Below are 26,581 nucleotides of genomic sequence, written 5' to 3' on the forward strand. Positions count from 1 at the left end.
TAAGGTATTTGTCATGTGATGGGTGCTGAGGCTGTTAAACTTCAAGTCATAGCCCACCAAGGTAGTAATGTGCCTCAGGGACCACATCCAGAAATAACGCATCCCTCTGCAACACCTCAGATCCTCAGCACGCCCTACTCACCACCATGCAAAAATCTCACTTTACCACCAAGGCTTTTACCTGTTACTCTCCTTTGTCACCTGCCATCTCAACCAGTAAAACCCTTTCACACACTGTCTCATAGTAGGCATCTGAACAGACTGCTTCCCACTAGATAAGTCTTTCGCAGCTGAAGCATCTTCAGCATCATATCCATAAGAGACAAGAAGCTAACTTCAGGCTCTGCTTGAGTTTGTGGTCCTGCCTGGGGTACCCTTTCAGGAGTAAGACAATTTACATGCCTTGATTAACCCTTTCAAGTGATCTTTCTGTACTCCAGGAACACCACTGACACAAGCATGTCGCAAGCAGGGAGAGAGCATATAGTAAAATAAGTTCCAGATCCCCAGCGGTACTGTTAAAGGGAAAACCAAACATAGAAATAGATAAAAATAGTTTACAACTGCCATTTCATTTCCTCACTCACAATAAGGTAAAAATAAAAATGCTTAAAACTAATAGCTATCTTGTATTTACTGGGCATACCTAGTTCCCTGAAGCCTGGCTGAGTTTATTGGATGGTGCAAGATTAACAAAAACCATAAGTTCATCTATGTTCAAATATCGCCTCCCACCTGAAAGAAAACAAGCTCCTTGAAGGGAATCAATCAATTCCTTAACAATAGTAGGATTTCAACTACTGCAATGTTGTGATTTCTTGCAGAAATTGGAAGTATATCCCACTTGCTATGCATATATGTTGTAATTACCTTAAAAAGTAATTCTGAAGTAAAAACCTATATACAATAATACTCAAAATAATAAATATCAAAGTAAAAAAATCTGATTTAGAAGCATTAATGTGAGCAATGGATCACCATCTACGCCACACAGCTGAGCTAATAAAATTAACTTAATTTTATTACCATCATCCATAGGATATCAACAAATAATCACCAAAGAAAGTCAGGGTATCTGACCACAAGACCTTAGCCATTTTTAGGCTAGTGAATTCACTAGCCATTTTAAGCTAGTGAAAAACCAAAAGCTGAACAGCACTCAGCAGTCTCAGCCTCAAGGTTGTCTGTATTCACTGTTTCTGCAATAGAGACAAAAGTTTAATCTTTATACACAAAGCATAACATTTTTGTAGACAATGCAAAACTAGGGGGAGTGGCTGATGCACCAGAGGGTTATGCCATTGAGAAGAACCTCAACAGGGTGGAGAAATGGGCTGATAGGAACTGTATGAACTTCAACAATAGGAAATGCAAGCCCCATGCACCTGTACAGGCTGGGGAGACTGACCAGCTGAAGAGCAGATACTTAGAAAAGTTCCTAGGGGTCTTAGCAGACACCAAGTTGGAAACTAACTCGAGCAATGCACTCTTGGGAGCAAAGAATGACAGACAGCCTCCTAAGCAGAATTAGGCAGGGGGTAGCCAGCAGGTTGAGAGGGGTGACCCTTCCCCTCTGCTCAGCACTGGTGAGAGATACCTGGGAGTGCTGGGCTCCCCACTATGAGACAGGGAAATACTGGAGCAAGTCCCAGGAAAGGCCAGAAAGATGATTAAGGGACTGGAGCATCTGTCCTATGAGGAGAGGCTGAGAGAGCTGCGACTGTTCAGCCTGGAGCAAAGAAGGCTTAGGAGATCTGACCCACTTGTATAAATAGCTGATGGGGGAATAAAGAAGAGGGAGACAGGCTCTTGTCAGTGGTGCCCAGTAACAGGACAATGAGAGGCAATGAGCACTAAGTGAAGTACATGAAATTCCACCTCAACATAAGAAAGCACTTTTCTGCTGAGAAGATGGTCAGACAAACGTTTCCCAAAGAGGTTGTGGGGTCTCCATCCCTGGAGATACCCAAAACCCAACTGGACACAACTCTGAGCAACCTGCTCTGAGCAGGAGGTTGGACTAGATGATCTCCGTAAATGTCCTTCCTGCCTCAAAAATCAAACTCACACTGAATGGTTATCTATCTCACTTTACTCTCTTTCTACCATCCTGACAACACTCATCAACTAAAGTAAAACAAGTAAATGCCCATGCACACATGCTGCCACACAAAAAAAACCCCAATCCCCTAGCTAAAATGAAAGTAAATTCCACCAAGGTTCAAGAAACCGTATCTGAAAGTTACATTAAATTTTTTGTTCAAAGAATTTAACTACTGCACCAAGTTTAGCCCAGCAGGCATTTACCCAGAATAGTCTCCTGTGTTTCATACTTTTGAAAAGCTATAGAAGCACAGTGTATTTTCACTACTTCTGAACAGAAGCAGCACAATTTTTTTTCAGTTCTCTACAACCACATTATTTGATCTAACTCAAACAGAAAATACATTTACAGAAGCTCTACCTCTTCCCACTTAAAGAACGAACACTATTAGCAGCTAAGCATAAGAAACTATAAAGCCTACCAAACCATCTACGAAGGAAGGAGAAGACTATTCTTGCTGCACATCACTGTCCTTGGGAACTTCATCTATTGAGGCCACAACTATAACAGACATACCTAAAGGGAGATTTTCTCATTCCTCCAAAGGGAATAAGTGGTCTCTTCACTCAAAACCAGAGAAAGTTTTCATGATTTGAACATCTATTCTTAATACTTTCCGGTTTGCTTAGTGGTTTGGGGGTTTTTTGGGTTTGTTTTTTTTGTTTGTGTTTTGTTTTGGGGGTTTTTTTTGTTTTTTTTTGTTTTGTTTTGTTTTTTTTCATTCTTAGGGTTGTTTTGTTTAATTGTTTTGGGGTTTTTGGGTTTCATGATTTCTTTGGTTTTTTGGGTTTTTTTGTTTAAGGTTTGGTGTTTTTTTTCTGGAGGAGGAGAGGATCAGATCCATCGATGTGTTAATATTAATAAGAATCACAAGCAGATCCAAAATAGTATTTCTCCACAACGACAAGGAAAGAACAAGCTTTAAGAAATTTTTTCTTAAACAACATGCCATACCCAACCTGCCCTGTTTACAAGAACTTGTTATCTAAAAGTATGATTAAAAAAAAAAAACACACAAAAAAGTTAAGTACTTTTACCTCCTATCAAAAACAGTTTAACCATCTGATTTCTCTGAGATAAAAGGAAATATAGTCTTAACCCTGTTAGCCTATGCTGGTACACTACCTACTATTACACAGCCTTGATTGAGTAAGATTCTATATGCAATGCCATGAACATTACTCACTTGTTATATATAAAAAAATTCCCCTAATAGTTATAGTGTAATGTTGCTAAAAATATTGTTTACTCCTAAAAACAAACACTGATATCACAATATTTATATTTGCTGTACTTCAGAAACCATCTTATGATAGCAAAACCAGCATTATTCACATACTCACTTTTCCACAGAGTGACATCTTAAGTCATTTAGATAACTTCATCTGCAAGACGCTTGTTGTTATCAACATACAACGTAAATACAAAAAAACCTCTAAAAATACACATAGCATTGTAGCAAACAAGTGGAAGGTGCATTTGACAGAAGAAATATTGGCTATTCCTACGTCTGGAAATGCATTCAATAATCTTCCTGGATGATTAATACATCCCACGTGTAAAAGCCTGCATAAAAGACCAAGCAACAGCTGTAATTTACTGAAGGAGGTAGGACAGCTCGGCAGCAGAAGCCATCCAAGTTGTAAAATGACAGTGTATTAGTAGTTCCCATCCATTTAATTACAGTTTAAACTTTCCGATCTGACACAGTAATAAATTGCAAAATGCTGCATTACTGGCTATTTCTTTTTCTTTAAGACAGATGTTGTACATGGTATATTGTAGACCTTTTCCATCTCTTCCTTTCTTGCTGGTTATTGCCTAGCTAACAGGATGTTCCATTTTAATGAAAAATACATTAGTGCATTAAGATAAGGTCATCAGTTCTTAAGTTAAATGCAATTTCTGTAATAAAATTAATTGTATAGCCCACATAAAATTTTTTATGTGGGTTAAACACTTTTAATTACTACCTAAATTCTGTTCAACTGAATGTTTAAATGGAGTGTTCCCCTATAAAAAGAATGCATACACAGTGAAACGCCTTTACAGTTCTTTACGGCATGCCTTCTATATGTTATACTGTAATACTGTAAGTAGTCATAAGTGTTAAAGTCTACATAAGTCTCTTGAGCAAGGCTGAGGGGAAGGAAGCAGAGGAAAGAAAGCTGCCAGGGTCTCCACTCTGTGAAAACTGTGTTTGAGAGTGCACCTGGTTGCTCAGGGCCACGTCCTGTGGGGTTTGGGTTATTTTTAAGGATGAAGACTCCACAGTCTGTCTGAGCACCCTGGTATTCAGCATTATAAAGTAGAAAATATTTTGGCAATTTTTTGTAAATCCTGTTCTGTTTCATATAAATAACAAATGTTATTTGATATAAATATCAAATCGTCACTATAGCAGAAGATGGAGCTCAGATCACCTCTTAGGGTACTCTAGCAATCTTTGGCTATTAAAAAAAATTAATGTTTTCTCAGTAATATTTGTATACTTAGCACAAAGTGGAACAGCTAGTACATGAAATACAAGGTTAGGATGACTTTATCCCACTAGTTACAAAGTTCTTCTGAAACATGAGACAAAACTCTAAAATTCACTGTGCCATTCAAAAGCAGAGATATAACCTTGGGCCCTCTGTGCCTTAGACAGCTGTTAAGAGGACTTGAAACAATTATGTTTCATAAATGGTGCATAGTCCGTTTTTAAAGTTCCTACAACATTAGTTTATGTAGGCTAAAGGGTATTTTTTTCTTCCTGAGAGAGAACAAGGTTCTCCCTCAGGAAAATTTTGTTTCAACTAGGATTAAAATGATTTAATTTTTTTTTTTATAATTCAACTCCTGATTCTCCAAAATAATAACCAAGTATTAATTCATGTCTAAGTCAGATGCCATTGAACTTCATAATGATAGACCTTGGGACTTGTGAGATTTGAAAGACCTTGGGATTTATGAGTTAATTCAACGTGCATGCTTTTTCTAGGATATTTTTAGTTTTATGCCTAGAACTCAATATATATTATTCAATCAATTGATTTATGAAAACAATATTCCCATACTAACTTAAATGTGGTTCCATATTTCAGAATTAGATTAAATTTGACATTTTATGTTCTCTTCATTTTAACTGAACCGGATTGTGTCAACAAAAAAATATCTTTCTACACAGAGAAAAAAATTGTTTTTATTAAAGGAAGCTTTGGAAATTAAAGGAAGCTTTGGAAATACTTGTGTTTTATGGCCTCAGACTTAATAAATTGTTAGATTAACTAAGTGAATGTATAATATTATATGACAGAAAAAGTTGATACAAGCATCTTCTACAGGTTTTCTCATTGTCCTTTGGAAGTGTACTTCAACCACTAAAAAAAAAAGGAAGCAGTTTGTTTTGTTGTTTTTTTGGTTGGTTGGTTGGTTTTTTTTACAGAATCCAGGAGGTGTGATTCTGTTGCAGCTGAATGAACAGTATAACATCTTTGCATTATTGCCAGTAATGTGATTCCGTGTTTTGAAACACAGTCAAACACCATGAAATCACATTAGAAGTTGCTAGTTCCAGCACTACTTACATACAGAAAATCATTGTTACTCTCCATGGAGAGCGACATAATAACACAAGGAAAAGCACGGTAACTTTAACCAGCTGAAAATTTGTTAGAGAAGAGACCTGTCCAACTCAAAGACAGCTGGACATCTGACATCCAAATCCTAGTCTGTAGTGCAGATGTAAGAGAGGGAGGAGGGAGAACCGAAATAGTCTGTACTCATGCGTTCATACATATACTGTGTTTGGGTATCTGGATGTGTGTGGAAAAACAATGTAATAATTAGCACTTTGTCTCAGCACCCATGAAACACCAGTAGAATAGAATACAGTGAGGAAAGTAAGAGTCCTTTAAGACCTACCCATATGGATGGAAATTATCTGAGAAATCCAGTTCTAGAAAATATGCCCGACTGAAATATCCCAAATAACCAGCAAATGATCAAAACTGTTTATTAGGTTCTTTCCCTTTCTGTGCTTTTTAATTGATTAACCTTATGTTTTCTTCTCTGACTTTAAGGTATTTTTAACTATTTATATTCTTCTTAGAACTAGAAAATAATTACTTAGCTATCATGTAAAAGTAGTAAATTTTCCTCTCAAATTAGTGAGATTTCCTCTCAAATTCTTGATTAACCTTGACATATCTAATGCTAATTTGTGCTCTATTGTATTAAGAATAAGTACTTTGTTCCAGATTTTTTTTTTTATACATCAGACCCAGTTTTTGGAGCTCTTCTTCCTTTGCTTAGCTTCTCTCAATCATTTAAATTAAATCAAAGTTAAATATACAACTTTGTGGTAAAGGTTTTGAAATTCTAACTAAATTACTAAGTTACAAACTAATGAAATAAAACTTTGTAGCTGCAGCCAGCACAGATATTATTAGCTATTTGAAAAATGTCAGTCCTAGATGCTTTCATTAAATTGTTTAAACTCAACAGGCATTTCAAAAATTGCTTATAAATATCGTATTTGAAAAGAGAAGTCTAATGAGTCTATTAGTCATTCAAAAGGATTAAAAAAAAAAAACAAACAAAAACTGCACCCACATCTTTTTGGCTACAATACATTCTCATTCCCTTATCAAATTGCTGTCATTTGGCTACTTCCTTTTGGTCCCTTGCCCAGAATAATTTATCCATCAAATGAAATTTCACAGGTGCAAGATTTACAGTGAAAAAAGTATTTTGGATATTTTTAATCATCACAAGCTTTGTCTCAATAAAGTTCTCTTAAATTAAACATATTTTGAATCCTCATACATTTTTTGCGAAGGCTGTGCAATTACATTTAGATATGAAAACTTTGATTTTTGACCAAGTATACCAATTTCTCTCTCGCTTACTGTAAAATTATTCTCACTCCTTTCTCTTGTTTAAGGAAAAAAAACCCAAAACAAAACACTTTTAGACCCAAAATAATTCTGTAATATCCTCTCCTTTTTCCAATACACTTCTTTTTGCTAGTGACTAAAACAGCTAGTATCATGAAACCATTATGATAAACACCAAGTGTTTTTCAAAACAGCAATATTTAAAATTATTTCTGAAGTCTGCAAGTAAAGATACAGATTCACAAACAGCCTCTACATTAACAGATTAATTACACTCACTCTTCAGTTAATGATATTTGCATATGAGCACACAGACATCTATGTGCAGATAGCAGGAGGCCCAACTGAAAATTCCAGCAACACCTGACACTGCCCTTTTTTTTAAAGCCATTGCCACCCCTTTTCCAAGCAAAAAAATTTCAAGGCTTTGCAAGTCATCTTCACAGTGGAAAACAGCACAATAAATATTAATATAATTACATTTGAAGTGCAACTTTCCTCAGTTTCACATATATTCCTGTGGAATTATACCCTCTGGAGATCTGCAAGATTTCCAAGAACCGTTGCCCAATGCTTACTCTTCAAGAAGCATCTCTGCGTCAAGGCTCTATTTTAAACAGAGACCAACTCCAGGTTCTGAAGGAAACTGTCCTGCATTTCACACAGCAATACCTCCTACTTTTTATTACACCAAAAATAACACAGCACCTGAAGATAACACCACTATAGCAAGCCTCCCCAAGAATCAGAAATGACACAGATTAAAAATGTAAGGGCTATGTACACCAGCACCATCTGGTGATAGCTACAGTGAAGCACATAATGGTTTGGTTGGATCAGATTATTCGTGAACATCCATGCTGTGCCAGCAGACTATTTTTCTCTTGACACTCTGCATGGCGCACTGGGTCAGAGCCCAGGGGTCAGGATAAGGATGCTTTGCTCTAGGCACGGTCACCACCCCTGCCCCTGAGAAAGTGAGGATTTATTCCTCGGCGGCTCTTCTCCACTAGTACATACTTCTCCTTACCTTTCAGCTACGTGTACACAGCACAGCAAGGTGTGATACCGTAACACCTGAGCTAGCACTGTATTCTTCAAAACCAGCATGGGTCAAACTTGTGTATTTAGTAAGCTCCCTGCAGAAAACAGCGCACAACAGGATTTTCAGGTATCAACATAACGGCATCAGCAATCACAGATATTGTGACAAGTCTCAATGGAAGCTCTCTTGCAAGATTCAACTGCTTTTAGCACTTCTCCAAGTAGGCTTTTGTGTCTGTATAACAGGTAGCACAGAAAAACGTGAAGTACTTTAGCCTATGTAACCCTAAAACCCTGTAACTGCCCAGTACTGGCAACTCTGATACTGAGTATTGCCACTGCTAGTAACAGGCCACAGGCTTTGTATGGTGCTCCCAAGGGCTCCTGATTGAGGCTTGCTGTGTTTAAATTTGCCTTCACTTTTGTGGAGCTTTGTCTTCACTCCATTTAGATATAAACAGCAATTCCAGCACTAATCAGCTAGCTACAAGCTAATTTGTTTTACCTTTGCTGGGCAGAACTGGTTTTCCGGGATAACAAAGAAAACTAAGCCCAAGTATCTAACATGCATAAAAATGCATTATAAATAGTAAATTTGGATGCAAAAGAGTTGCAGATCAAATGGAAGAAAAAGCAAAGTGTAAAACACACATTAGCAAACATAAAAAAGACCAAGTGGCTATTTGAGTGAGGATCCCACTCAATAACAGACTGACCTGATTTCACATTTCACCAAGGATATTTGTTTCAGACTTCAGATAACTACCACTAAAGAAAATTGGGGAAACCAGGAATCCCATGAGAAGATCTGCTTTCATCACCACTGAGCATTAAAAGAGTTACAAGTTTCCTTGGGTACCCACTACACATCTAGAAGGGATATTTCCAAATGTACTGCCTAAAGTTGGAGGGCCCAGAGGTACAAGGTGCACTTGGAGCCACAGGAGCGTGTGGTACGGTGTGCCTGCACGCTGTGTCTACAGCTCAAGCACAACAACTCCTGACAAGACATTCCAGCTGGTGCTATCCTGCATCTGATCTTACCAAGCTGACAGACCTTTTGTAAACTGATATATATTAGTTCTTAAAGAAGGTAATAGTTTTCTCTCGAGGTATGACAAATTGTTCTCTTCTTCAACTTCCTATATATTTATGAACATATTTGTTCAGGACAGGACTACAAATCTAAGTTTACGAGGAACAGTTTTAATTTCCTAGTCTCAAAAGAGCAGCAAAGCTGGCAAACCTGATCACTCTGTCTTTGATCTTCCTTACTTGTAGACAAGCTGTAAGAGATTAAGCTCTTTTCCCATTACTTAATCACTTAAAGTGATACTCTAGGATTCCCAAGGGTAAATGCATTAGGCTACTGATCAGCCTGGGCGCTTTTTATTTTTTTTTTTTTTAAAGAGATTGAAAGATTTATAAAACACTGGTAGTTTATGCAGTTTGGATTAGATTTTCAGAAATCCTTTGATAATTTAGGGGCATAAATCTTGTTTAAACCGGCGCAGAGAGGGAATTCAAATGACTACTTTTTAATATCATGTAAACTGCTCATTTTTATGATTAATTTTTCTTCCCATGTTTCATGGGAAGTACATATATGCTTACTTTCTTTAAGGCTACAAGAAAATATTCTAACAATCTGGAAAGGGAAGAGTCAGTGTCTTAAATTAAAATCCTTGATTATTGCTGTGCTGTACAGCAACAATTTAAGGTAAAGGTTTGTAAGAGTTGCCTCACATCCCTACATACTCTACGACCAACATATCCCAGCTCCAATTGTACAAAGCCCTAGGGCTTCTCAGTCTGGGAAAGAATTGAATTCTTAACAAAACTGCCTGAACAGTTCCCAACTTGTATATACATTTTTTAACCTAACTGCATTTATATCCTTCCAAAACCATTAAATCATCCCCAGGGAAGCAACAGGAAGGCAAAGGAAGCCTTCCAAAAGAAGGGGATTTTCCCCAATCCTAGACACAGTGACAACTGTATAATATAATGATGGCAAATATATGGGATTACTGCCAGACTCTCATCCAAGACACTCTGATGTCTTCATCTAGTCAAATATGTTCTCCAAATAAAATCATACTATGTGGAGCAAAATGAATGTTATGTTATGGATTTTGGCATGAAACCATAGTGATTTTTAACTCAGTTGTCTGCCATGATTCAGGCTATTATTTGGAGTATAATCTGTACAGATGCACATTCTGCATTAAGAAACCTTCTCCTTTCGAGGTCTTACAGAATCATTTGTCTCTTAAATGACCACTCCATGAAAAACAAAAAAATCTCATCACACAGAAAAATCACTACTGCTTAGATAATGTAAATATTAGTAAAAGTTTTAAAAATCAAAATATGCAAGCATTTCAATGGATTTTTAAGTAGATCTTAGTTTAATGCAAGAGAACTTACTTCCTTACTATAATTCTTGATAACACCACTAAAAAGTCCTCTTTGAAAGGTATAAGCAGATAATTACTAAAATGTGCACATACAAATTCCAGGCTTAGTGCTTGCAATGGCATGGTATTGAAGCTGGCACAGCTCTTCCCCTTGCTGGCTCCCTAGGGAGACCAGTCCCATTTGGGATCCACTGCCTTCATTCTTTGTAAATTTAACACTCAAATTGAAATATCAAAAATCCTTAGTGAACTCGAAATTTAGTCATACCCAAAAAACGCAATTCACAAAAAACCAAGACACTTTGAGCCATATCAATATTATTATTCGTTCAAGTATCATTATTTCCAGTGGAACTGAAATATTTCCTCAAAATATAAAACCATCCGTAAAACATGTCTCGCTCATGTAGCACTGGAATGTCTGTTTGAATGTAGGCCTGCAGGGGGGAGGGTGACATGCAAAGGGAGAGTAAAGAAAGAATACTCTCAATGGTAAATATTAGAACTAAGAGTTCGTATACCTCTAATTAAATTAGTGCTACCACATCCTATTCAACCTCAGTAATAATACAGGAAAATGGAAATCACAATTGTTGACTGCATTAGAAGTAAGTCACCAAGTTACTATCCATTTGCTCTTCAAAATGGAGCAGAAGTAAACTAAAACTATGCCAAGTTAAGGTAAATAAACCACATTATTACTAACTGTAAGCAACCTTTAAGACCAGAGGTACAGCAGTTTAAGAAAGAAAAAGCACGTAACAACAACAACAATAATAAAAAAAGGACACCAAACTTACTAACTTTCTGTGCCCACATAAAAGAGACCAAGTATGTCCTAAAGAAGAAAATATAACCATAGTTTGGAGAAGCAAGATACAGTTTCACAATGATAGCTACGTGGCATAAACATCCAAAGTCCAAGCAAACTTTTAGCTCTGCTGCTACTTCTAAAAGGATTGAGCAGTCATTATTTTGCCAGGTATTTCCATCAAAGTACCACAAACATTGTCTCTGTCCCATATGATTGATTTTCCAAAAAAATTACAAACAATTTCAAACCATAACACTAAACTGTTAAGGAAAGATCATCACCTGTCAACTAAGTTGAAGGCTTGTTTTCTCTGCTGATTCTCTGTCACATGCATTTGAAGAAGACCTCTGTATTCCAGTCATGCCAGCTCTTCCTCCCTGCTTCCCAAGCGTTGGTGGGGGAAAGACTGAGAACAATGGCAGGGGAAAACTCAGCTCAAGAGATGTGCCTCTTGGTCAGTGCCCACCCACACCAGCATAGGGAAAGCAGCAGCTGACAGCGAGTACGTGAACTCACACACCTGAAGTCCTACTATTCATTCAGAATCATGCCTAAAATACAACATGTATTTTAATCACTTAATTTTCCTTTCTTTTGTCATTAGAAATGCCTGAACTTTTTTTTTATTAACATCCTGATATGACCGTAAGAGTATGAATTTGGTAAAGCTATTTCTAAAACAACAATAAATAGCTAAATAGAGACATTACTTGATTTTTGAGGCAAGATAAGTTTATAAAGACTGATACATGATTTAATGATGCTGGAAAGAGTAGTTGCTGTTGTTTGAAATCATTTGAGGGGTTGTTGAGGGTGGGGGGTGGTTTGTAAGAAGATTAAACATCCTGGAAACTTATACCAATACTGTGTTCAGTCACAGGATATTTGTAGCAATAACTAAGAAAGGGATTAACTGGTTACTTATGGTACTATTTCCCTCCAGTCGGGCAGTCACTGGGTAAGTAAAATCAACTGTACACCAAGTGTTTTCCTCTGTTTGCTTGGGGTGTTTTCTTTCTCTCTTCTGAGAGTTAGCTGTTCAGTCTGGTGAGCAGCACGTTAAATTAAGAAAAAGCTGCATGCATAAAACAATAAAAAAAAAAAAATAGGGGTTGGTGAGGAATCCTCTTTTCCTTATATAATAAGATCAAGTAGGAAAGCCTTTCTGTCCCAGAAAACAGACGTGATATAAAATGCTTCTTCACTCCACGGCAGGAGGAAGCTGGTTTGAGTCTGCACTAGAGAGACCATCTCAACCTTACTGTGCCACGATGTGGGGTACCAAACTTCATGGTCATTCCTGTGCATTCAGATCAGGGACGAAAACTTCCCATTGTTCAGATAACCAATCCAGTAAAAACCCTTGGGATATTTTGATGTAAAGCTCTCTTATTTGACCTACCATTGCCAACCTGCTTCCCACCGAACTTTCATGGAAACTACTGAGATGAAAAAGTAACGACAGAGTAAAATAATAAAAACAAAACAAAACAGAGACAAAGTTATTTCACTGTTACCTTAGGAAAGGGGTGGGGGGGGAAGATATTTCCTGTCAAGATGGACAAAACTAAACTGAAACATCTCATTACCATGCTAAATGAAAAGTCATGTAATTTTTCTGGAAACTCCCTATTGCTTTGTTTCCACTTAGAGTATTTTGTTGGTTTTTAGAAAAGGGACGGTTACACCTCCCAGCTCTGTTCTGCCTTGGCTATGCTTCCAGTTTTAGCTATATTTCCCATGATGTTTGTTCAAAGTACATAAAGCAGCACTTTATGGAAGTCACATGTCTGCACATTCTGATAACGAAGTACATGCCACATATGCAAGACCAGAAGTGTGAAGGAAAAAAGCAGCACCCTTATACCAGAGGTAGAGGTATTTTAAAGTAAAAACTGAACAACAACATGCTTCCCCCTCCAGTTCCATACATAAATAATGAAATGTTTCATTTTGACAATGCAAAAAGTTTGACTCAACTGAAAATATTGAAGATGTACGTTAATAGGAAGATGTATTTTTCTTTCATAATCTAATATAATATTTTGATTTTAAAACCCAGGCTGCCACAGAAATCTCAGTTATTGCTTTGGCCTCTTAAACTTCTCCCCTTTTTAAGAAAGACTCCAATTTTGATCTATCTCTATCTACTTTTCTGTATTAGAAAACAAGCACAATACTATGCATTATGCTTCAATGACATACTGTATGTTCTCACAAAATTGATTTTAATGTAATTCTTCTGATCCTTAAAAAACTACTACTGTATCTGTAAGAAACCTTAATTTGACAAGGCTGCTGATGGGATGAGTCAAATAGATATTACTGTTTAAATATTTCTTTGTACTTCCTCATCTGTCTTCATCCTTCCCTATTCTCACCGTATGCTTAGACGGCAGCCAGCTTAGGCCAAGGATCTGCACCAGTGGTGTTTGGGGTATTTCTGCATGTGGTTGTACAATTCTCTCACACTTTTCTTTACATTTAACTTTTCTTTACTATATATGGCATTAAGTCTCTTATACTTCACAGCTATTGGCGCATAATTACACATACCCAGGAAAACCTCTATTTCATCCAGCACAGCTCTCCTCAGGGCTTCACTGATACCTTGAACCAGCAACTCCAATTCCTTCAAAAGGTGGTTAAGACAAAAAGAAGTGGTTGTTACAGATTGCTCTCTGTTCATGTACTCTCGTTTCCACTCGTTCAATTCTAGTGATGGTATCACTACAATTCAACCAAATTAGAAGACAAGACAGCATTGGACATGAATCATTTCAGCTGAAGGCCTCAAGTGATGATTTATTCTCTGCTCCTGCATTCAGTCTATGTACCTATTCCAGGAGAAGACAATACTCATTGCCAAAGTACTCTAATATAAAAAGTTAAGCCGTCAACTACCAGCCAATAGCTTAAGGCATTTTTGATCAAGACCTAAACTAATCAGTTTACTATAAGAGATTTCAAGTTAATAAACTTCCCTTTTATTTTCAGAGGAGCCCTCATTATGCTCGAATCTAGAATTTTAGACGATGTAATTTTAACACTTTTTGAAATGTGATTGATTTATTGGTCTGTCATGTTATTTATTGGATAATATGATAAATTCAGTACAATTCATCATAGTATTCTATAAATATTGCAAAAAATTATTAAAGCAATAAAATCTCATGGCAGAAATTTAATGAGATCATGTCACATTTGTGTTAAAGCCAAGTGATAAATTGTGACATCTGCAGTGGCTGTCACCACCTTAAAAGGAAAATTCTGCACGTTCTCTTAGCACAAAGCAAAAGTCGAAGTCTCAATTTGGAACTACTAGACAGAAAAAGTGTAACAGAAAATATTAAATTTATATGTCTAGCTGCACACTAGTCTTTCCTCCAGTAACGCATACCAGTCCTACGTGGATGCTATTTAGTGTGAAATTCAAATATATGAAAATTCAGTAGGATAGGGTAGACTTAGATTTATCAGGTGTGTTTCCCCCTTAGTTTAACAGGCTTCAAATTACTAATTAATTTAGCCATTTTTTGAGGAAAATACTTTTGCAGAACTATTGTTCCTTACTTGTCTGCTGCCAGATAGAGCTAACACAGCCTACAGAAAAGCTAATCACTTTTATCCTATTGTCACACAAGTCAAAAAGTAAAAATATAAATATTTGACAGGAAAAAAAAACATGGAAAGCATGTAGATAAAGGATGCGCCACCATTTACTTAAGCATTATGTTAGATGAGAGTTGTAGGAACTGCTTATGGGGCTAGCTACTCTTTTGTAGATGTATGCACATGCAAACACACAATTACTTGCTGCAGATGTGCTTAACAATAACTTGATATCAAGTCTGACATGCAGCTGGTAATTTTTTCTCTCAGTTCTGTATGAGCAACTAACTGTATGAGCGTCCCACAGCCTTACTGAAATACTTTTATAAATGGAAGAGAACAAGATTTAGTAGGTCTTACCATCATTCAGCCTGAGTACTAAATCTTTTATTATTAAACGTTCTCCTAATTGTCTCCTGGAGGCTTTCAAAGTTCCAGTGATTCATTCAGAATCTCGTGCTACTTATTAAAAATCAAGTCATCCAATAAAGGAGCACAAAGCGAACAATGTGAATTAGACCAAATCTCCCCCAAACTCCTTTTGAAAAACAGATTACAATCCATTCATAGATTAATCAACAAGGCTTAAATTCACCCCCATCACAATTCTTCACTTCATTAGACTGTAACAACAGAAAACTATTATACCTTCTGTGAACCATTTTCTAGAATGAAATGTAGTATGTGCATTTATAAGCATGTTGCAATACTCAAACAGGTGTCAACTGTACATACCTCAAGTCTCAAGGACTTTATTGTTTTAAAAATAAGCATTCAGAAAAAACATAAATCAGTTGTGAAATGGCACAGAGACAATGTATGTTTTTTAAAAAATATATTAAAGAAATTGATCATACTAGAAAGAGAAAATAAAACAAAATACATGCATTTTAATATGCAACTGAGAATTCTAAAATCAATTTATTTGCTGCATATATAAATTTAACTAACTCAAATTTCAGATGAATATTAATGTTAGCAGCAGGTTGGCTTTTTTTCCTATTCCTTTATCGCGGTAACAGTGCAGCATATTTTTGTGCATCATAGCAACTGCCAGTCAGTCCTGTCCTCAATGCTTTCAACAGATCAGTAACTCTTCGCTTCAGGTTATCAGAATAAAACACTACTTTCTGTCACATAAAATTTTTTGGACCAGAGTAAAGACTGAAACTGTTTCATTCTGAAGCAAGTTTCTCTTCCTGCATCCCTAGGCAAAGCTTGGAGTTGTAACCATGAGCTCTAAAGCTATTGAATTTAATACAAAAACCTAAGGCTGCACCACATCCTCAGAGACAAGCTTAGACCCGCTTGTAATTGCCTTCTCATGGCACAACCTAAAATCTAAACAAGACCCAACCCTTGCCTTACCTGTAAATCTGTTTAAACAAGGGGGGTTCATTTTTCATTTTCATACTTTGGGGTTTAATTTTTTAACGTTGCCACCCTGTGGTCATTACTGGCAAAATGAAAACTTTTCTCCAATAAAAATATTAGGAAAAGTGTTGGGAATTCAAAGAACAAACATTTACTGTTTAAGGATCTGGAAGACAAAGCTTTATCTAAAGTTATGTGGGCAATCCCACCATCTCCCAAGGAAAATAAATCTATCCTGACTTCATAATTTCTTACCATCTTTCAAAGTGTGAAATTCCTTACTGCATACTTTTGGCCATAAATTCTCCGTGCTCGTTCTTCTTTCCCTTTCTATAAGCATAGGGGAATTGACACAGTCAGTCTTGTTTTCAATAATTAAAAAAAAAAATCAAAAAGAAATGCAACTCTCAAATTCTAACTCAGTCTAATTACATAATATATTTTTAAAAACCTAGCGAGGAAGAAGTGAAGTATTCATTTAAGAACCATCACTAGTCATTATTTTGTTAGGCACAAAAAAACCTACTTGATTGACATTTATCTTTTTACTAGTTCCCATAAAGTTATTTACTGTTGTTACAGTTTATCTTGCTTTTGGAAGTTTTACTGTTGAGATACTTGATTGGGTGGGGGGGGGAGCGGAACAAAACTGACATCTAAATTTCAGTCCAATACCTGTGTAGATACCAGGAATAAATAAAACCAGCAACATCCTATCTACCCCTCTAAATCTCCGTAAAAGGTCTAATTAATAAAGAAGATTTCAATAGTTTTATTTTGCTCTTTTGTAGTTTTGGAGCATTCTTAAAGTGTAGTCTTTTAGAAAATTAGCACACTGGTAGCCAGCACACTCCTCCTAAGTGTGGGAGGACTGTTTCCCTAAGAAAATACCTTTTAGACCAAGGATTAGGAAATTCACCTGTGGGTGGGATGGGAGGAGACTTAGACAAGGAGAGCACTGAGCCTGCAGTGCACATCACTGCACAAGTGCTCTACACACTTTATTCCCTTGCCAAGAAAAATTGGAATAAAGTCATTTTCATCTATACCTTAGTTTCCTTTGTTTTTCTCTGAACTTCTTCATGAACAACATACTACTCTTTTAGGACTATGCTTTTTGGGGGGGGGGGATTTGGGAACTATCCTTTGTGTGGAAAGGATAGCTGATACTCACATACCATACATAAAAACATTTATTTCAGCCTGGATTGACATGTTAATTCTTAAAGTTTTCTTTCTACCTGCCGAACCAAAGAGTGAATTATTCTTACAGCCTGAATGAAACTCTCCATGAATATTCTCTGCTAGTTCTATCTTCACAAGTTCTACAGACTTAAGTGAATGAGTCTTATGTATTTAGTTTATAAATCTCATTATGAGGATGTAGATCATTAAATGAAATAATGTCAGATACATCCCTTTCTTCACTAACACAAAAATGTCTAATTCCATCTGGCTAGCTAAACCAGTTGACCACACTACATTTTGCAGCAGCAAGAGTTCACAAAATTTTAGGAAATTTGAAGAGAAATAAGAATACAGCAACTTTCTCACAAATTGGAAGGACTCTTAAAATTGTGAAAGCAATAGCAGATTTCTTTTTAGCTGAAATCAGGTTAATGACTGGCTCTCTTCTCATGCATTTTTATCAACTTTAAGTTTTTTTAATATCTTCCTAATCCCCTCAGTCATCATGAAGGTGCACTGACCCTCAGCTTTACCAAGCTGTAACTTCAATTACACTAGTCTGTGAAAAAGTTAATTAGAATATACTTCCATAGCAATAGAAGAGAGAAGCAGTGTAAAAGAAGACATAGAAAAAGGAGATGATGTGACAGTAGACTAGAAAAAAAGACTTCAGCTATGAATTAATTAACCTAAAATACACACAAAGCAATCCCTCTTTCATTGTTATAATATCACATCTTTAAAATTTCCATTGTTCATTTCTGTACTGTCATCAGTAAACAGCATTCTGATACTCCAACTCATCTGTGGCCTCAGAGTTCATTTAATGCATTATATTCATATAAGGCATTCATTATTTCTATCTATTTCATCAGCCCTTTCTATTGATACATAGTAGAAACCCTCATTCAAAACACTAATGAAGAGTACCTATCATGTAAGGCCAACTAAGCCAGTTGCTGAATTCAGATGAACAGCCAGCCAAGCCTCTACTCCGTATAACTGGATGTATCGGATACACAGGAAAAAAAGAGGATACATGAGCAAAAGCTTCAGGGACCGGGGTCTCTGAACCCAGATGATCCAAATTCAGAAATGCTGTTATGTCGCCAGTAGATTAGAAAGCACAAAAGAAGTGCTTAGTAGTTATAAATTTATCAAAAAAAATTAGATATTCTTGAAACACTATGGTTATAGATTTCTAGGAAATATTTTTATCTATGTTACAGAAAATGCCATGTAAATTACAGAACTCTGAAAGTGTGCTGTAATAGTCATTATTCATTACACAAAATTTGACACCAGGTAACTGCAGTAGTTTTATGCCCCCTGCCCCCTTCTCACCCATCTTTTCTTTTTTTTTTTTTTAAATGTTTTTCCACTCTCTGAATGAACAGTACATTTGTCTCAGGGTAACACTGTACTCCGCGTAGTAACACTGCATTCTAGAAATTACTTTTCAATGATTTATTTTAAGATTGTAATTGTATGTATATGGTATGCAAGGATGTGGTGGATGTCTTATCCAGAACCCAGCTGTATTATTTATATGTACAGTGTGTTGATCTGTTCAACTTTGGAGTAAACAGGCAGCTTAAAGCAAAATGGAAGAAACAGTTAAAGGAAAAGCGGCCAGTGGATTGAGCAGGTGATTAGACAAAAGATAAAAGTTTAGCATTCCCAGCAAAAATATTTTAAAAGAACACTATCAAATTGAATTGTTACTTCAACAAGGAGACGAGAAAGGCAAAGGACACTTGGTGAAGCAAAAAGCTAGCCGTATTGGTAGACAGCAGTGATCTACAGCATAATAGGCCCCCCGCTCTATAAATCTGCTCTACTCCGCAGCACTTCCCTGAGAAGGTGATATATTTCTAAAGAGTTCCATCTAAATGTCACCCTCAAAGCTTGCTGTGCTGAGGACCATCCTAAATGTCAGAACAGTCTCATGCGACCTATGACTGAATTTAGGACTAGTCTGTACCACATTTTCCCAAAATGAATTTCTAAGACTATGTTATGCATTTGGAATTTAGATTTTGATTTGTGCCACTGTCCAGTCTCCTTGCCTTCAAAAGCACAGACTTCTTTCAGTTTACTTCAAGTTTTCAAGGCTCAATGTGCTTGGAAAGGGCAATGAGAAATGTTACAGTGGAACTTGTTTCTCCTTCATCCTTTGGAAGAATTAATCTGAATCATGGCTGCATTTTGGATTTTTATCTTTGCACACGTACCAGTTCCTTTACAGAATGCAGAGACAAATACATTTCATTAGCTCCATTGTCCAGAGAACCAAACACAGAGATACAAAGAAGTTGGATATTATATTCCACATTACGTTCACTTTTTTCTCTCAATAATCACTAGCATCCATTTACTCTTTAGTCTCAACTCATCCCATGTTAGTTATTGGAAAATCAAAGTGAGAAGAATCCTTGACAGAGGAATGGATTATTTGGTATATAGGGTAGAAACTCTATTTAAAGATTTCTGGTGTTTGGTACATTCATAAAATCTTTCTTGGTGAATTATATGGGTTTTAGTAAGAAGTTTTCACCCTTGAAAAACTTGATTCTTTTATAAAAAACTTTTTCACACACCCTGTAGTTTTGTATTGAGTATTCTACCACTATCCAGACTGACTAAAATTAGCTGTACACTTTAAAAGAAAACAGTTTCATTAACTGACAGATTAAAAAAATGTATTCTGTACCATACTCTACAAAAAATTGTTTAGACTCCAAGAATGTTTTACTACAGAATGTATGACCATCTAATTTGAGAAAAAAATCTCGATAAACATATCTGAAGGAGCACAGCTGAGGACCATTCAACGGGCAGCTTCAGCTGCAGCAGCATCTGGCTTATGACCACCAAACTATATAAATATAGTTCTTTGAATCATTTCTAAGGAAAGAACAGCACCTAAGAAAACAAACAGGGTGAAACTATAATACAAGATTCTAGTCTGAGCTTAATTGTTATACAAGATACACTGAGGAAAACATCAAAGTAAGGCTTCAGTAGGACTTAAGGGAATCATAAGCCATATGCTGGCCCTCTGAACCAAAATTAATTTCATCTTAAAGACTATATAGGCCATTGCCATAACAGTTTGGATGAGAAAACTGAATTAGAGGGGCACTATTCATCGCATAATGCTAACAGTAGTCCATATTGCTTATTACTGTAATAAAAGGTAGTCCACAAACTAGACAGGGTATATGAAAGAGGTTAACAGCACAATCATCTAAATGCGCAGTTAGTACTCTGCCAAATTCACTGCATTAGATTTTATTTAGTGTTACTCTACTGCATCCTGCATTACCCAGCATAAAATAAATTGTACTTCTATAGCACACTGTAACTGTTTTATGACTTCTAATTATTAGAAATACTTTTACTGTTTTCAGACAAAATATATAAAAATACTCAAAAAAGCATGTAGTGTTTGTCTCTCACCTTTGTTATCAATTACTTTAAACCTACTTTGAAAGTGTTGAAAATTTGCTTTGCCTGTTCTATTGCACACATGCACTGGGTTAAAATATATTAGATAATTCCACAAATTTTACCTTGCAATTTCGTTGTTTTATCATAGAAATCCTACTTGTGATTTTTAAAGAAGTTTTAAGATTTCATTTTTGTACTAAAACATTAATTAGCTATGCTTTATACACTCTATGTCACATGGTCAGTGTATTTTTGTCACATGGTCAGAGTATTTGATGGATTAAACAAAGCCATCAACAGAACTCACCTTCAGCTAAAAGTAGGAACACGTTAAGCTTCAAGAGAAGCTGAAAGCAGCATTTGTGTTCGTATTTTGGGCCTTCTACATACTGCTTCAGTTTCTGGCAATCTTGGGAATCACACTCCCGTGACCCTTTTCTGTAGGAAGCGGACCCGTGCAGTAACATGGAGGCAGAGCAAGTCGCAACAGAATAAGCCAGCATCACCACAGTAGTGATTCCCCAGCAAACACACCAAGCTCAAACTGTAGGATGCATGCTTATATTCCAGAATATTAACAAATTTCTTTCATAATCTTAGGCAACTAAGGCAGGCTATTCCAGAATTGCCCACTATAACATTTTATGACGTACACCCTCCTTAAGACAAGTACACTGGTAGAAATCCCACCAATCCTCAAAAAATTGAAGTAAAGCTTGCACAGACTTTCATTGATATTAGTTCATCTTCAGCTATTGCTTGACCTTCCTGCATGCTCTCTGAGTGTTATGTGACAGTGAACGCACAGAATGACTCTAACCTGTCAGTTTAACTTTGGAAGATGTTACTGAAATGTCCTTGTTCATCAATCCATGGCAGTCATTTACCTGGGGACCTAAAGTCTGAGAATTACAGGTCACGTTACTATACACAGGCACTAAGATCTATGCAATATAAAGCAGGCAGCCAAAGCTATCAATGTGCATGCTGAAAAATAACCTCCCTCCCCCCTCTCCAAGAGAAAAACTGTGAAGAAGTGACAGATGACTGACAGACTGGATCATGTTCCATATATTTTAGGTGCTTTTTTTTTGTTGGATCAGTATGCAGTTTTCAAGTATTTACAGGTAAAGTCCTAAAGATTTTTGAAAGGGAACAACTGAAAAAAAATAAGAGCTCATACAAAGTAGATTCCCGATACAATACTTTGAGGTATAACAAGAGCTGTGTAACTGACATAGGGTCACCCAAAACTTTGGTTGTTTTTTGGTTGGGTTTTTTTTTGTTGTTGTTTGGGGTTTTTTTAAAGCATCACGAAAGCAGAACACACTCAGACGACTGCACGCTTCAGTTCAAAGGAGGGACTTAAACCTCACCACCCCACTATGTGCCACAGTGGTCAAGCTACTGGCTGTTGTAAGGTACTTCCCTCCCCTTCAATGTTTTCTGTGAAAAACCTAGCTTATTGTGATGAGGAAATAGACTTTTTAAAGAATACTCAATTATACAAAAAGAATTTTCCTTACTAAAAAGATATATTTTCTATCGAATTTTAAGTACCCAGCTGGTTGCTGGGAGGTGGCAGAGGAGGAGGGGAATGTATGTGCATTTGAACTAGGTTGTCTGATTTGCAGGAAACTATTTGAATGTTAAAGGAAGGAAGGGCTTAGCAGGAGCTGTGAGGGTCTGGTTTTGTTGGGTTTTTACCCTGCAAGAGCTGCAGAGACTTAAGGAGAAGGCAAAAGACTCAGCTCAGGTCTATGCTTCATGTTTTCATATTCAAGGAAGTCCTGTACTTACAATTAGGAAGACGATTTGCACGGGAGAAGAAAGAAAAAAAAACATGCCGTTTTCTACGACCAAAGCAGAAAACCCTCTTTAAGCAGCAGCTGGCATTTGAAGAGTAGTGACCACATTTTCCTGGGAGGTTAAACACTGCCTGCTGGCGATGCTTCTGACAAAGTACCGACTCCAACTCACTGAAGAAAAAAAGACCAAACCATGCCAAAATACTCTTAAAAGAAAGGTGGGGACAGATAACTGGCGCGAGGGGGAAAGTTTTCGCAGCACCGATGGTGAGGAGAGCAGAGAGATGAAGCAGAGCCTGGGAGAGGAGGCCTGCTGCTCCTACCGCTGCAGAACGTGGCCGCACAGCCAGGCCCTGGCGGGCAGGGACGGCCTCACTGGGCACCACAGCCCTGCTTCGGCCTCACATTTGGGCTCCTCATACCTCAGCCCAATGCGTCTGGGGCTGCCCGGCTCAGCCGCGCTGCCTGGGGGCACAGTGGGGTGGGCCTTGCCTGCGAGGCCCGATATCCTCCTGGCACAGCAGCTCACTGCCAACACTGGCACCTAAACTCTTAAAAACGAAGTGTTTGGTGGGTTGTTTTTTTTTTTATTTGATTTGGAGTAGATCTGCTATTTTCCCTTCCTTACCCACCCCCCAGTGCTTCAGGGTTTCTCAGGTGAGATGAGCATCTTTTTAACCTGGATAAAAAAGTCATGTCATCTTAAACTCGTCTTTTAAAAATAAGGGCAATCTTCTGTTTTATCATCCACTTTTACTTTTCTTATTAATTTTTATACTCCCTCAACCACTTTCTGTATCCCCCCCCAGCCTTTCCTTGTATCTCTACCTCTTTTTTTTTCCCCCTCTTATCTGTGATTGCATTTTGTATGTACTTGTTCATCCACCTTGGCCTTTTTTTTTTTTTTTACCCTCCATAGAAATCATAGAATGGCCTAGGTTGGAAGGGACCTTTAAGATCATCGATTCCAACCAACAACCTAAATGCCAAAACCACCACTAAACCATGTCCCTAAGCACCACATCTACCCGATGATTTTCCTCCCCTTCTGCTCATACTGTATTTATTGCTCTATGACACTCATCACCTATGGGAAGCTGTTACCTCATCTTTCAACGTGTTCCCTTTCCCTTCTGTGTTCCTCATTTTAGTGCTTTATCCCCTTTGATTTCACCCAGCGCTGCACACATCCGGCCAAGCCTTTCTTTCTTGATCTTCAGTTCTGTCTAATTCTTTATATGTTTAGCAGAAGATCAAAACAGACCACGGCTGCCATTCAGGTGCCAGCATCCCCCGGTCCTACAAAGCATTGGTGTGACATTTCCACTGCGCTAAGTGCCCAGCCGCACTGTGCCAACTACATGGGCAGGTGACCGCAGGAACAGACTTCTCCCTGCCATCATTTGTGATGCAAAGGAGATACTACATAGGCAAATAAAAGAGCACAAGAAAGCAAAGGGAAGAAAAACACATAACAGCGGATACAAAGAACAAAACAGGTAGGCAAGAAGAAATATAGAGAAATAACAGGCTCAGCAATATTATCTTACAAGGAGAACAAGTTTCGACCTTAAAGCAAAACCAAACACAACCGCAAAACCAAAACAACCCACACCACCTCAATTCCATATGAAAAAGCAAAGTGTAGAAACTTTTTTTGTAGAAATGAATAGTTCTGAAACATTTTGGATTATATATTTTAAATTTGGCCATAACACCATCAAAAATATGTCCATCCAAGCTCAGTGCACCTCATGCTAATGACAACTCTGGGTCTTTAGACATTATTCTATGTTGTGTGTATTGCCATCTTACTGTACATTGTTGGCTCTCCCCGAGAGACTTGTCTGTGGCCAGCAAGGTGCTCTGGTCTCTCCAGCCACCAGCCTGGGACACCATCACAGATGTCACTCACCATCGAAGTGGCACCATGCTGTTGTGCTGACCCAACAATGATGTGCAACTCCCCAGCAGCCACAAGTTCAAAACCAATGAACTCTGGCTTCCACTTTTAAATAACTCGTATTATACCCTTAAGAGAGTCTTTTACACATTCATATGTTGCCTATTTGGTTACAGAGCTTGAGCATATACTCAGATACTAATCAAGCTTACAACGTGTAGCAGCTCATACTCTATTCTTATTATTGTTGAGGCAGGGGGGAGCAATGAAAAACAATATCCCATTAAATCAGTTAGATTATAAGTACTCTGTTTTTGCTCCTCTCTACTTCTAACTATTCCAGTCTGCCAATATGGCCAGCGTCAGCACAGTTTCACATACCAGATCATGATAATTAGCAACACAAACTTCTGATCTCTGATGTAGAATTTTTCACCAATTAACAAGTTAACAGTTAATTAGGCTTAAACCAAAAAAATCTCATCATCATCTGATGCTTGTGCAGCCTGAAATTCTCAATTACACTGTGGTAGACTAGTTGCAAGGAGCAAGGCAGGTAAGGACCTGTGAAGCAGGGCAGATTGGAATCTTCAGTGCCTGGGAGGTTCTGTGAAAGAACAGACAGATGCTGACATTATGACAGATAATGATACAACAGAATTCATTTTCATTTTCCTTAAAGGAAAGCTCTACCCAGGCTAGCCCCCCCCTGCAGCTCCACCCTGTGGGGGTTTTTAATATATTTATTAAACAAACAGACTTCTAAAGAACAAGCCATCTAAGCCAACAGCCACGTAAGAAAATTCTTCACAAGCAGAAGCAGAAGTAGGTAGAGTTATCCAGCTGGAGATATCACAAAATGACAAGTATCTGTAGTGACACCTTTAGTGTGGTATGCATTTTTGCAGCAGAAGTCAGAGTAAGGCTGAATGAATGCAAGCGACAAATATTATGAAAAGGCTAATCATCAGAAAAGTAAGAAATTTTTGTTTTTACTTATGACTTGAATAGTCATCTTGTTCAAATGTTCAAAAAACAATATGATTTTTGGTTTGTGAAATCTAGTTTCTTTTTAAAATTAATTTAAAGATAAGTATTAGGGTGAGTGTTGAAACCACCATTTCACACAAGTCATAGTAAAGGAGATGAAACAGCAGGCTTAGTTAATCTAGTCTGGGAAACACAGCTGTTCTCTGTTGGGTTTTAGCAATCTGAAAAGTAAGGATGAAAAACACCGAAGGAAATAGTTTGCTCTAACTAATCATTCCTTTGTTTCTTGCTGCAATTTAGATGTGTCTTCTTTTCCCCATAAGGGCTGGATTTCCTCCAAATTCTTAAGAAATAAAGTCTGCCTCTAAGGTACTCTTTTCTTCATTTTCAAAAGAAATAATGGGTTTAAATATTCAGCCTATTTTTGGTATCATTTTACAAATTTGGTAACTTTGTTATCCAACAGAATTTCAGTAGTTTATTTGCAGATCCTTAGGGCCTCTGTACTAACAAACCCCAGTACCATCTGCAAAGGATTCTTAGATTAAATAGGACTACACTCCTCTGTCTTCTGTTTGTGCTCCTTAAATCCTCTTACTGTGTTGGTAGAAAGGTTATGGGAACTTTTATATTTTCAGGGTCAGTTTTGCCAGTGCTATTTGTAGCCTTATTAAACAGCTATAACCCACTAAAAAAAAAAGAAAAAAAAAGAAAAACACTGATATCATACAGTATATTTAGCATATCTGTTTCTCTCCTTAAACAAAGAGCTAAATATTACATGATTTACAAGATACTACAGACATTCAGAGGCTGTATTTCTTTTTTCCAATCCCACCACTAAAACATAGGACAGAAAAGGAGGAAAAAGAAGTCTCCACATGTTGTTAACCTGCCCCATATGCCAGTTGTTAACCACCCATGAATGCAGTCTCCCTCCATAACACCTTCCGACACGCATGCAAGACAAATGAATATTTCAGGATTCTAG

General features: G+C 37.2%; 1 protein-coding gene across 15 annotated transcripts in view; it reads right to left on the reverse strand.

Moving 5' to 3' along the window:
* ROBO2 (roundabout guidance receptor 2) overlaps positions 1-26,581 on the reverse strand; it is a 1,122,909-nt gene that overhangs the window by 1,049,780 nt on the left and 46,548 nt on the right. The window lies entirely within an intron of this gene.

The sequence above is a fragment of the Larus michahellis genome, chromosome 1, assembly GCF_964199755.1.
Source record: "Larus michahellis chromosome 1, bLarMic1.1, whole genome shotgun sequence".
In the NCBI taxonomy this organism is placed as follows: domain Eukaryota; kingdom Metazoa; phylum Chordata; class Aves; order Charadriiformes; family Laridae; genus Larus; species Larus michahellis.